Genomic DNA, 11037 nt, shown 5'->3' on the forward strand with positions numbered 1-11037 from the left:
CCATTGTCAGCAATACAGGCGTCTGGTGGCAGACCAACCACGGCTGCCTGGTTTATAGCAAGGTCATCGGTTTTATACCCAGCGTTAGGGTGATAAGCCACGCATTAAATGAAGAATAGCAAAAGAGCAGAACATTAAAAAAATGGCGATACGCACTAAAAGAAAGGATATATTCTTACACTCCTTGACAGATATAATGCAACCTAAAACTTAAGTTCGACGTAGAGCTCATTTAGTTGAATCGACGGTTCCCCATTTCATGAGCGGCTTGCATCGCACGGTCGCATAAGCATGCTCTCCTCAGGAGCGGCGAAAACGGCCCCGGGCGGCCGCGGTTCTTTTGTTGCCGATGGCGCGTCATCCTCCGGCCAGTACAAGCTGGTCCTTTCACCTATGTCTACAGGATCTACGTGTTTAAACTCTGTGCTCCTGCACTGCGACCTGACGGGTCACCGTACCGGATTGGGGACTTTCGAGAGGAACTCAATCGTATTGCCGTCTTAAGCGACATCGTAGCGCTCGGCGCTTTTCAGATGAATCATGTGTGGCTAGCGACGCATCGGACTTCGGTGCCCAAGGAACGCATGGTCAGCACCAAGGAGCTCGTCGTGAAGAACCTACACTGCGTCATCATCGAGCCGAGTACAACCGAGTTACGCGTGCGTTTCCATTGGGTTCCTTTTCACGTTCACGACGATGCCGTGCGTAGACTCTCAGAACCGTACGGGCAAAGTGATTAAAGTCGGCCGGGAGATGGTGTCGAGTCGACGGGTTCCAACGTATCGAATCAACAACTCATTTTGTTCGCATGACGCTGAAAAGTGGCCTCACCCCTGACGACATGCCTCTCAGCTGCGGCTTCACGGCGCGAACATCATCATTGTCATACCAGGCAGAGTACCCGTATGCCTGCGATGCGAGCTTGACGGGCATACAGATGGGAGTGTCGTGTGCTGAATTGCTCACAATGCTTTCGCTTAGGCCGCGATAATGAAGAGTGTATGAAGACGTACGGGGGCTGGCGTCACCGAGGTACAGGCGCTGGAGGAGCATATGGCGTACACGATGGACACTGAAGAGGCCGAGAAAGCCGCGCATGTTTTGGAGTTCGACGCCCCGCCGTCTACAGTGCAACAAGGGAAGCTTGCCGGAGATAACAGTTGCGGGAAAGGCGCCGTGGAAACAAAAAGAGACAACTCAGCTCCTCACGTTTTGGAACCTGCTTCGTTTCCCCCGGACTCTGCCCCGACATCGCCTGAGAACTCAAGACCCCAACCACTGCTCGTCCTTCGACGGCCGAAAGGACCTCTGAGCTCCACGACATGGACAAAACCATCGACTCAACCAAGCGCGGCCTGGGGGATACGCCCCCGAAGGCCGACACGACGCTCAACCCTAATCCTTGGTGGGGGTCCGAGAAATACAAGCGGGGCCGTTTCAAGGGGGTGCTGAACGCACCCCCGGAGGACCGGCAACGCTGCGTCTTCAGGTAAGGCGGCAACGCCTGGTCTCCAGAGCTGGTGGAAGAGCGACAAGGCAAGCGCTGCAACATAGCCTTCATGATGTGTACGCTAAATTCGGCTATTTCGAATTCAGCGTATTACGAATACGAGGTGCAGTGCCTGTCGCGGACACAGAAACCCGATTTTTTAGTGTTGCAGAAAACCAAGATGGCCGAGGAGGAGCAGGTTGCTAGCGAAGTACAGCCAAAAAGCACCCGAGACCGCGTTTTCTTTTTTTTTTTTCTTTCTTCTTGAAGCAGTCGTTGCTTTTGTCGGAGTTGGAGGTTACAACCGACACGCAGGACCAACTTATTTTGCGCGATTTTCTTTTTTCGACAGTACGCTGGCGGCTTATCTGCATATATGCCCCCAGTACGGTGGGAGAGCGTGCTTCCTTTTTTCTGGCTTGGGCCGATTTGTAGGCTGCGATAGAACAGTCATGCTGTGTGGTGATTTCGACTGCGTTGTTCGAGCGATTGATAGGACGCCTATCAGGAAACGCACCGATAGAGATGTTAGCGTTTTGAGCAATCTGCTCGTGGACTTCAACTTGATAGAGGCTGGAACTGTGCGCAATGAAATGTCCGAAATGCATTTCACACATTTCCAGACGTCATCGCTTCCACGGCTAGACATAATTTAGGTTTCGGCGACACCGGCAACTATTGTAACGAAGTATCGGGGCATGCCGTTGTTCTTTGTTTTTTCGATCACGGCTTGGTGTCGACAACGGTTGGTGGAAGAGCACTGCCAAGGGCGCGCATTGATTGGAAATTTTGGAAAATTAATTTGAAGCTTCTTAGCGATAATTGTTTTCTTGGGGGGGGGGGGGGGGTAGATAACATTTTGAAGTCGTATGTTCAAAAACAGGAAGGGGAAATTTTTGATATGTGGAAAACCGTCAAGGAGGAAGTTAAAATGCGTGCGATTGAAGGGTCCTCTGTTTTAGCGTATGAGGCACGCGGTGCCGAACGCACTTTAAACACCACTTTTTAGGCGCTGTTGAGATACGAGTGTCGAACACCCAGAGTGGCTCTCAAGGACTTAGAAATGTGTTAAAGACCGATTTGACTGGTTGCATATTGAACATTACCGTGGAGCCATTGTTTGTGCTAGGTCAGAGGGGTACCTGCTCGGAAAGCAGCCGACCGAGAGAGCGTTAGCCGTCGAGAAGCGATACGGGCTGCGCCGCCAAGTAGGCGAAATTGAGCAAAAGGGCGTAAGCAGCACAGACCCGAGTATCATTAAGCAAGCGTTTGTTGCGCAGCATAGAAAACTTTTTGAGTCGCAAGTTCAGGGGAAGAAGGACCCAGAGTGGGGGAACCTTCTCGAATACCTACCAGAGCTGGCGGAAGAGTAACGGGACAGTCTCTTGAAAGTAATCACCTTGCAGGAGTTTGGAAAAGGAATAGATGATTTGACATATTCCAAAACGCCGGGCTATCAAATATAGGAGCGCAGTGTCCGCAATTTTACTGGGCGTTATTTTAATTGCGCATGAACGGAAAGCGTTGCCGCCGTCTTTCATGCGAACATACACTGTCCTCATGCCTAAGAGTGACGACGCCGATAAATTGCGTTTCTTTAAGCATCCTGAATCGCAAGGATTGTCTCGTTAAGGAAAATGAAGAGGCTAAAGTGATTAGTTAGGCGGATGACATTGCAGTTTTTTGTACCAGCAGGCGAAGCGTGAGTGCCGTGATTTCTTTAGCGAAAACTGTGAAGCTACTGGTGCTTCTATAAATTGGAGCAAGTGCCGCGGGGTTTGGCATGGCGTGTGGGCCACAACGCCTTCAATGTTTGAGGGCGTGTGCTGGGACTGTGTGCCTTGCACGTACTATCGCGGATAATATGAGCTGAAACAGCGCTCTGGCCGGGAATGCGGCCACGGTCGGCCATCTTTTTGGTAGAGTTATATTATCTCTAGCCATCATAGTAATATGGCGGACAGCGCAATGGCGGCAGGTTGCCATATTATAGCCGTAGATTTAGTACACTGTACCGTACGTGATATTTTGTGCTTGATTGAAGTTGTTCAACGGAGCAGATTCTTGAAACCCGGCGTAAACGGTAGTCTCATCTTTGAGGACCCGGCGAAAGTTCTTCGAAAGAGCAGCACCGGGGGAAAGCTGCGCAACTCGCATTGAAAGTAGACTAAGCACAGGCGTCGGCTTTCGATGCTTCTTTCGATGCTACTTTCGATGCGTGCTGTGCTGCTTTTCCCCCGGTGCTGAGATTCCGTGAAACTTTCACCGGATCCTCAAAGGTCGCGCTACCGTTCACGCCGCGTTCTAAAAACCTGTTTCGTCAAACAATTCCAATCAAGCACGAAATATCACCCACGCTATTTTGACGGCAGCCTGCCACCACAACTACCGCAACGCTGTCTGCCATGGATGTATGATAGCAGCTGCAGCAGCTTACATTGGCTAGAGGTAATATAACTTTACCAAAAAGATGGCCGCCAGTGGCCTCATTCGCGGAGCGGGCAAACGCGATCTAGCAATTGTCATACAGATCAGTGAGAGCCCCTTTTTGCGCCATCACGTGGCGAAAGTCTGCGGATGGCTTATTAAAAATATTAACCCTCCTGCCCCACCCGCACACGCCGCTTCGCGGCGCTCCGCCGGCGCACCAAGCGACGCTGTCCTCATATCAGCTCCAGGAAGGGGGTCCTGTCTGCGAGATGGTTCCTAGAGCGAGTTATTAAAGGAGTGGTGCAACGGCATTCAATTGGAATGTTTTTTTCACTTTACACGAGCTTACTGGCACTAGTGGGACTCCAGGATGCTCGCATGCAACGCCACTCTCCAAGAAACTCCTTTGTTACGGGGTAATTTGAAGGACAAAGGCGATACTTTTCATTCAATCTCTTTGCGAAATTGGATGACGTAACGTGGTGATCGCAGTACACCCCTATGACGATATTTGAATGCGGTTCATAGATTGGGCCTGACCATTGCGTGGGTATTCGACTTGGGCTCGTGATAATTACTAACTCGAGAAGCATTCGGGTAGTGGCTCGTGTCCAATCGTTGCAACGACGACAGTAGCCGATCCATAACATTGTCTGGAACTCTGCGCGTGTCCTGTGCTTTGCCAACCCCAGCGCGTGGCTATGATTAACATTGGCGGCATATAATCAGCTCCAGATCACGTGGCCGTTTGTTCTGACTGCGAGTTAAGGGGGTTAACGCCGCTCGTTTTTTTTTTTTTTTTTTCTTTAATTTTTTTTTTTTAGATTTCTTTTGCGTGTGGTTAAAAACAAACGCGTTTCATAGGTCATCAACGTCAGGGATTCGTTGTAAGCGGTATTCGCGCAAAACACGTATAAATATCCCAACGGAAACGTTGAAATTTTTTTCCAGTTGTCTTTAGACGTATTGGCACTTTATTTTTTTTTTTTTGATTTCGTGTCAATTCAAGAAATGGAGGAGGGGGGGGGGGTTTAGAAGATCCCCGCTGCCAATGATATATTAGCGGATATGTACTCCGAAGAAAGAATCATAAAAAAGAAGTCGGACCATAATAATCCACGACCAGTGATTCTTCAGATGTTGCTTCGCGTGGCAGTGTTCGGAGTAATAAAAATTGCTAAGCTCTAGAAGTATTATGCTTACGCAGGATTTCTGGCAACGCATCTTCTAAAGAATGCATAATTGAGTGCCTGCGTCCATGACCAATTTGTATACAACAAATAAACTTATGTAAAAAAAAAGAAAACTAAGCTAAGGATTTCATTTGAATCATTTCTCTTTAAATTTTGTGACACTATTTTTTGTATGGCTGCCACGAATGACACTTTAGAGGTTTTTATGCTTAAGGCGTCACCTACCGATTTCACAAAAATAATTGTTCTATATAAAGAAGCTACCTTTCGAAATATTTGATCGTTTGTCAAAATGGCAACTCAGCACAACAGACACCTTTCAAAAGTGCGTGCCAACGCCTGTCCGCCAATGCTTGATCCCATACTCGGAACATGTATTGGATACGAGCGGTGAGTCACCGTTTGGCGAGGTTTCTAATTCATTCCGGAGCCTCCTGTAGGAGCAATGGCGACCGTCATTGTTGCTTGTCAGACTTTTGAAAATGGGGATATTTTGTGACAGACGCTATTCGACCCTTTTGACCTTGAATATGGAATTTAGGATCAATCGACATTGTTCTTGTTTCCCACCCCGATCGGTATTTTTTTAATTGATTTACTAATTGCATCATTTCACTCCATTTACAGAATTTACAGAAACTTTCACCGAATGAATCGTTGATCTTGAAAATACTGAAAGTTGAGAACATCGCAGTCGTCAGCAAACCTTCCTAGGCTCAATTTTAATTTTACAAATGTAAAACCCGTTTTTAGTTTGAGAAATGTCTGGCAACAATGGTCACTTGAATCTTTTTTTCGGCTAGTTAGCGCGAGCTAACGCCCGTAAAAAAACGCTAGCGCCGTTAAAATCGATCGATCTATTCTTTCATCCACCTTTTGTTTTCCCGCCGAAAACTCCCATTTTTCGATACCTAACGAGAAGAATTATTCGTTCCAGTACTTTGGCGATCTGGTTATTCCTTCCTGAGTTGCTTAGATGATCACACGGTACGTAAGAAATGCACGCGGCGACCCCGACCATCATGGTACTTCCCAAGAGACTCAACATTCTTCAGTCACTAGGATGAGAATGGCAGAATGTATCTTTCTTATCTTCGGTCACAATCACGCGCTTGCTCGTTCCGTCGTGCTCTCGGTGCTTGCTCAGGATCGAAGCTCACGAGACGCTGAAGCTTTATCGATGGAAGGAAGCTCTTTCTAGAGGCGGGACATCTGAAGGACCATTCTGCCGCTCTAAGCGCAAGAGCGCCCGTACCGACATCCAACTGAGTGTGGATGGAATCCCCATCGCCAAGAACAACTCCCTCAACATCTTCGGGGTCCCATTTCACCACAAAGGCGGTGCAGTCAGCTGTTCCTAACCCTCTCTATAACCATTGTGCCACGGACAAAATTAGAAGATAATCGCTTTTATTCGAATGCACCGGCCTCCAACACGAACTCGCTTGATTTTCTTCGTGCCCTGGCTGCTCGTCTACGCTTGGCGGTGGCAAAAAGCCGATGAGTCATCGGAGCGTGGAAGCTCATGCTGGGCGCGTGGCATCAGAATATCTTTCCTCACCTTTTGATGCTGTCCGTGGTTATGAAATGTACGAGCCACTCAAGAATCCCTATTCTGGGATTATAACATTCGACTAACCCTGCTCTCTACTTTCAGCTTTCAAACGCTGTTGGCATACGGCAGGAAATTCGAGAAGGTGGGTCTGACGTCGTGTCGACAGGCGGTGCAAATTATTTCAAGATTAAATGGAAACTTTACTGAGAGATTCTGCTGAAGCCATTTAAGAGAACAACGGAGATAGGAGGTCGCAGCTTTCTTATTTCCACCGCCAATGCAATCGGACTCACAAAACAAGCTCTGTTCAAAATTTGCTAAATACACAAAGGACTCCTAACGGAAAAAAATAGCAAAATTAAACAATATGGAGATGCAGCATTTACAGGGTGCGCGTACGCACACCACTTTTTACGGTATTGACGCCTTTGGTAATTTCGACAATACTGTTTTTATATACTGTAAATGACTTAAATTTTCGCGGGCTGAAATTTTCACGAATCGGGCCAAAGCTGGAAATTTGAAATTATTCGCGGGTTATAATTTTCGCGAATCGAGTGTAGCTTCCGTAGTGTTCGCATATTGCCCGAATTGTTCGCCTGACGTATTTTTTGCAAATTGTAGGCGATTGGCGAAATTCGCGAAAATTAGGTCTTCGCGAAAATTTAGCCGTTTACAGAACATCATTACCGTCTAGTAGCGAAGAAATCCTAACATAATTATAGCATAAGCTTCAGTTTACAGCGTGCAGCGTTGATTATTCGTAGTCGGCTCCAAACCAGTGCATTTACGTGTGTTCTTACTAAAGCCGTATTCGTAATTTCTTGATGCAGTTCAGAAATCGCACCTGAAACTCGAGCGCCTTTTCCAAGGAATTTTTTTGGCGGTGGCTCTGTTCATGTCAATCTACATCATCATTGCGGCGCAGAAAGTAAGCAATACACTACACTAGTAAATGTTCCATTTTTACATATAAATTGCTCGGAGAGGAGACGTATGATGTCTAACCCCGCCCCGCACCATCCCACAAATGGGCAAAAAAACAAACAAAAAACAAAAAACATGGAGCAGTATATGAGTATCGTTACTCAAAAATTTAATCTATCAACGTACATCTATTTCACGTCTAACTTTTCAAGGGATGAAAACGTTTAGAAATTGCTCCTTAATAATATTGAGTCTCAGAACGCTAGAACGGCGCTAACATGTTTTTGTTAAGGTATTTTTCCTGACGTGAGTGTGCGATCCAGACTATCAATATATTTTGTACCAGTTGAGTGTGCTTATTAACTATTCAGAAAAATGTTTTATTGCGGGTAGCCACGCCAGTATAGAGTGTTCTTGGGTGCTGTTTGTCAGTAACGAAAGCCGTATAAATATAGGCCAATAACCGAAGATCATCTAAACTTTTCAAAAGGGTGTGGTGTCTTTAGCCAGTGGATTTGTGATACTCAGATTTCGTTAGTGTTAATTTGTAATAATTGTGAGAGAAAGAGAAAAAAATCTTTTTTCCGTCCGGAAAAAAAATCGGAACCAAACCTGGCACCGATACTCACAGATGGCTCCGCGTGGAACAGAACTTGAAAGCTTTTTTTCAGATACGCGCACTAAAGCAGATTCAGCAGATCTGAGGACACATATATGCTTTGAACACGTTGTTAGACACTTTATGTATAACCAATGAAGTGCTGCGTATAGTTCATAAAGAAAGTACTTCAAGTGTTGTACAAAGTAAATCAGAGATTATGCACTTCAAGTAGTAAGTACATCGGGAGCAATGTACTTGAACTAAAGTATTGTGCACTCTCAATATTAAATAAGTGTACCTTTTACACAATCTGTGGTGATGCCCTTTTACTTCCGACTACAGTGTTTGTTAACTGGCATTCATTTTCCAAGAGTGTGTCACGTAGTTTCCGAAAATTGCGGGGAATATAAGGTCAAGTCAAGTGGCCGCGGAGTTGTTGTCTAATGAATGCGTTATCTAATACAAATTTGTGAAAAAATTTTATGGCACACCGTTTTTTGGCTCAAATCCGGTGACTCTACAAGTCTAAATGTTAAAATTGAATCGGATTGTTGCATAATCAGATGCAAACATTACAAGGGTCAATAGACTTCCGAAGGGTGGTGCAAGGGGGGCACCTGTACCCCTCGGGATTCCCCGGGTATTCACAGAGAAATGTTTCGGTGACGCGCTCTTAGACCGCGGTCTCGCAGTGGTTCTTGTAAGCGTGCGACAAGACAGTGCCGCCATGGTGCTATTCTTCTAAGAAACATTTTGCCCTGAACACGGCTGGACTGGCTAAAACGTCCGGTGTAGGGGCCATGTTGTGGTCCTGGCTAAGTTATGCACATTGGTAGGTGCAGCACTTTATTAATGACAGGAAACTAACGACAAGTAACCTGCTCGGCTACCTTAGAACCTAGCACCACGACGACATGCCAGAATGTTCTCTTCATCCGGGTGCCGGCGCAACGTTGCCAGTCTGACAGGGTTGTCAAACCAGAAAGGAACGTCAGTCAAACACCACATTCCCCCACACTTATTTGTGAGACCCCTCCCCAGTACCAGTTCATATGTTTCTGTGAGTAGCGCTCTGGTGGACAGCGCTCTCTTCCTGGGTAGCGATGTATTGAAGTGACCGGTGTTTGCCCCACGGTGCTGCCGCCAGCTTGAGTGGTTGCAGCTGGTCCTGTTGTCAGCTGCACTGGGCTTGATGAGCCTGAAGACGGAGGTGAAGCATCGACTCTACCCTCCTGCAAGGGAAATGGCACCTCTTGTACCTCTTCCTCTTGGTCCGTGTCATGCCGGATGTGGTCCCGATGACGGCGCCAGATGGCCACACCATGATCAAGCTGTACCTTCAGCTTGCCAGAGACTGGTCCACTTCTGGCCAGTATGATGGCCTTCAACCATTTGTTCAAAGGTCGAAAATTAAACACTCACACTTGGTCGTTGACCTGGAACACCCGTGCCCGGCACCTTCTTTGTGTCGTCTGACGGAACTGATGTCTTGCCACCCTGGCGTCTATGGCCGGTTTAACGACATCCAGCCTCGTGCGGAAGCATCTCCCCAACAACAAAACAGCCGGTGGCTCCCCCATTGTTGAATGAGGAATGGTGCGGTAGTTCAACAGGAACTTGTTCAACGTTTGTTGTAGAGACTCGGTGGTCACTCCTTTGCGTAAAGCAGCCTCAAGGGTTTGCACGAACCTTTCGGCCAGCCCGTTAGTGCTCGGGTAATAGGGTGCTGTCAACACATGGCGCGTGCCAATGCTTTTCATAAAAACTTGAAATTCCTGTGACGTAAACTGTGTGCCATTGTCTGAAACCAATGTGTCCGGACTTCCAAAATGTGCAAACAGTTCTTGCAGCTTTTCAATCGTGCTACCCGATGTTGTTGACTGCATTAGGAAAACCTCCGTCCACCTAGAGTGAGCGTCCACGGCCACTAACAGCATTTTACCTCTGAAGGGCCCTGCGTAGTCGATGTGGACACGCTGCCACGGCTTCGTAGGCCACGCCCAAGGGTGCAAGGGGGCCTGCGTTCGCCAGTTACTCTGCTGCTGACACTGCTCACAGGCTTTCACAGTTTTCAACATCGGTGTCCACCGCTGGCCACCAGAAGTAACTCCTAGCTAGCTCTTTAGCATGTAAAACACCTGGGTGCCCCTCGTGGATCTCCTCCAGGAGCAGGTGTTGCAGTTTTTCCGGCATGTCGGCTCTTAGTCCCAGCAAGAGGCAGCCTTGATGTGCCGATAGGCCTGTGCTACGCTGGAAAAACGGCTTCAGCGCAGGATCTGTCATTTACGACGGCCAAACTTTCAGGACATATTCCAACACTCTACTGAGCAGAGGGTCTCGGACAGTTTCTTTGGCAATGTCTCGGCTACTTACTGGTAGGGAAAGCAACCGCAGTGAGCAAAAAGACTTCTCTTCGTGAGCTTCGTCTGCAAGTGTGTTCACAGGCAGTCTCAAAAAACAATCCGCTTCCGCATTTTCGGCTGAGCGCTTGTATACCAGGGAGTAACTGTATGCCGATAGTGTTAATGCCCACCTTTGCAGTCTAGCTACCGCAAGTGTAGGAATACCAGTCTTCGGTCCAAGAATGGTTTGAAGTGGTTTATGGTCTGTCACGAGACAGAACTTGCGCCCATAGAGGTAAAAGTGAAACTTCTTCACTCCGAAGAGCAAAGCCAAGGCTTCTTTTACCAGCTGACTATAAGCTTTTTCAGTTGAAGTGAGGGTAGGTGACGCGTATGCCACCGGTCGAGCAGTTCCATCTTTCGCAATGTGAGACAGTACCGCCCCTACGCCGTAGGACGATGCATCACATGCCAGCTGCAATGGTGCCTTCGGGTCGTAG

The 11037-nt window shown here is 47.5% G+C and overlaps 1 pseudogene; it reads left to right on the forward strand.

The window, feature by feature from the left end:
• Positions 1-778: 778 nt before the first annotated feature.
• LOC115316875 lies at positions 779-1493 on the forward strand (annotated as a pseudogene).
• Positions 1494-11037: the final 9544 nt, after the last annotated feature.

Source organism: Ixodes scapularis, unplaced genomic scaffold, assembly GCF_016920785.2.
Source record: "Ixodes scapularis isolate PalLabHiFi unplaced genomic scaffold, ASM1692078v2 ptg000146l_1___fragment_1__unscaffolded, whole genome shotgun sequence".
Lineage (NCBI taxonomy): Eukaryota > Metazoa > Arthropoda > Arachnida > Ixodida > Ixodidae > Ixodes > Ixodes scapularis.